The following is a 3,139-nucleotide window of genomic DNA, read 5'->3' as shown; positions in this document are numbered from 1 at the left end:
AATGGAAGTGCTGGCTGTGAATCAGTCGTTTCTTTGCAATTTTCAGATTCAACCCCTTCCTTACCCTCAGAGATTGATTCATCATCTTTCTCATAAGGTTCAAGAGTAGGTTTTTCAATAACCGTACCACTGCGAAGAGTAGTGACTGATTTGGCTTGATCCATGTGTTGGCTTCCGGAACTACTTGCATTTACATTGTATTGCCCCTTGGGATTTTGTTGTGGTTGAGATGGAAACTTACCTTTCTCTTGTGATTTTGCAAGAGTATCTTTAAAATCTGTTATGTTTTGAGCAAGTTGAGTATTGATTGTCTCTTACTTTTCAATGAATGCATGCAATGTTTCCTCAAGATTTCTTCTAGGAGGTGAAGCATAAGGAGGTGCATATCCATGAGAGTTTTGAAAATTATGGTGTGTTTAAAACTGAGGTTGTGAAGTTTGTACCTTGTTATTATCACTCTCCGAACTGAAATTTGGGTGATTTCTCCAACCAGAGTTGTATGTTTGCGAGTATGAGTTATGGTTGGACCTTTGGAAACTGTTTAAAGCATGAGTTTGTTTATGGAGACATTCTTTAAAAAAAGGCAAGGTTAGACAATTATTGGTTGAGTGTTCATTTGTTTCATATATTTGACACATAATGTTTTCAACAGATTTTAATTGACCACTCTTTTTAATTCTAGTGCCTCGACTTTTCTAGCCAAGCCTTGTGCACATCCTTTAACCTCCCCTGTCTCTATTCGACCAAGCCATGGTCCTTCTATTGAGATTGGTTCTTTGAGCTCACGGTTTGGCGCTAGTAACCCAATGGTTGGAACTGGTCCTTCGCCAACTCCTCCAACACAAAGTCAAGCCTCTTCAGGGAACCTTGGCCCTTCACCACCTTCCCCATTACATGGCATAGCTTCTTTGGGGAACCCTGGTCTTCTCCCTCTCACCACCAACCAGGTACCACCATTCAATCGTCTCCTTCTTTAGTGCATTTTTCTGAGTTTACTGCTACATTGTCTTGTCATTTCCTTGAAATTGATTTAGAAGGGTACAAAGATTGTGGTGGTTTAGTTTAATTGGGTTCATAGTTTGGAAGTTTCCAGGATATACATCCATCTCTAAATATGTTCATTCTACCTGGAAATGTAATGTGAATTTCTCCATACACGATTTTGGGTGGCTTATTTTCAAGTTTCTTCTAGATTGGACATGCTTGTGGTACTCAATGATGGGCCCTACCATGTGTTTGGTCGACTCTTGATATTGAAGCATATGTTTGATTATTTTGATTTTGATACTTCTGATATGATTCGGCTACCAGTTTGGGTCAAATTCCCTAATCTGCCTCTTCAGTGCTAGTCACCATTGTGTCTTTCTAAACTAGCAAGTGTGATAGGGAAACCAGTGCATGCTGATACTCCAACAACCTCTATGACTCGGCTCTCTTATGCCCAAGTGCTGGTTGAAGTTGATTTACTTGCTGACTTACCATCATTGATCAACATCACCCTCCCCAATGGTGTTTCCAAATCCCAGGTAGGGTTATATGAATCTTTGTCATGGTTTTGCAAGCAGTGTAAAACTCTAGGCCATTCTAATTCTACTTGTACTAAATCTTCCAGTCATAAGCGCAAAAAGCCCCCCTTAACAGGTTCTGCTCCCTCTAGATACTTTACTCCCTTAACTGATACAGAGGCTATTGAAAAGCAGTCCTTTAGGGAGGAACCTTGAGAACTGGAGGTTGATCCAATGGCTGTTGAGGCAGCTATAGCTGTTGAAGAGTGCGCTGATTGTTTTATGTGTAAATGGGCAAAAATGGCTTCTCAGCATAGATCCCCTGATGTTTCTACTGACTCTCCTCAGGTTGTTCTTGTCTCTAAAGACCAGCTTTACACTGCTACCACATTACCTCCACGAAGGCAATACTTGACCAGGAGCAAAGTTGTTGCCTCTGCCTTTAGCAGACCAAGAATGTTTGGAAAGATTGGTCCTTCCAACAACTCCTCATCCGCCGATTCCAAAATCTAGGGAGGCACCGCTTCCACTCCATCCTCCTCCCTTTGATATATTATGATATTGCGGAATGGTGGCCAAGGACTATATCCTTGTGTCTATTTAGGCTTGTTGGTAGGCTGGTTTCTTGCTTTATGTTTGCTTTATTTTAGAAGCATGTTCTCTATTGGGAGCCCTTATTGGTTCTGTGGCTATGATAACTTTATGTTCTATTCTATTTCTGCATGAACTGCTGATTATGGTCCTGCTGCCCTGGTGCTGCTGGGTTGCTGCTCTGCTTCTGCGTGCTGCTGGTTGCTTTAGTCACAGATTGTGTTCTGCTTGTCCTTGCCTAGCCTATTTTGGTTTCTAGATTGTGGGTTTTGTTGCAAGTCATGCTCTATGAATGGCCGGTGGCTTGGTTTCCTTCTTGCGAGGGTTGATGTAGCTATGAACCTGGGGCTAGTCTGCTGGTGTTAAAGATGGTCGGTTGATGCTGCCAATTTGCTAGTTGGAAGGAGATTCGCTTCCCTAATATTGTTGGTTTTCGGGTTCCCAGGTAGATGTTTCTTTGTCTTTTAAGTTGGTTTTTCTGTATGCTAATTATCACAAGCTTTTGTTGCTAGTGTGAGGGAGTCTGTTCTTATTGATTAGGTTACTTAAGGGAGTCTATTCCCTTTCTTTTATGTTCTGTAAGTTTGTCTTGCTTTGGTCTACTCAAGGGAGCCTGTTCCCTTTAGCCGGATATGTATGTCCCTTTATATTGCTGGTTTTTAGCTTGTACTGCAAGCTTGTCTTGCTATTTTTTTATCTATACAATTCTTACATTTGATAAAAAAAAAAAGATGCAAACTTGGCTTGAAGATCATGATCTTCCCTAAGGTTGTACATACCCCCACTAGATGTATGAGGTTGAGTTTTACTCGGTGCTTCATAAGTACCCGCGGTGTCCTAATTTTGAGCATTTTCAGCTAACAAGTCTAAGTACTTAATTACTTCATTAGAGTCTTTATCTTTAAAAGTTTCATTGCACATCAACTCAACTATTTGTCTATTTCTAGGTGTTAACCCTTCATAAAAATATGAAACCAATCTCCATGTTTGAAAACCATGATGAGGGCAAGTATTAAGCAAGTCTCGATACCTATCCCAACATT

Source organism: Populus euphratica, unplaced genomic scaffold (genome assembly GCF_000495115.2).
Source record: "Populus euphratica unplaced genomic scaffold, PopEup_1.0 scaffold346.1, whole genome shotgun sequence".
NCBI lineage: Eukaryota > Viridiplantae > Streptophyta > Magnoliopsida > Malpighiales > Salicaceae > Populus > Populus euphratica.
The sequence above is the reverse complement of the archived record's forward strand: the minus strand, read 5'-3'. Positions refer to the sequence as shown.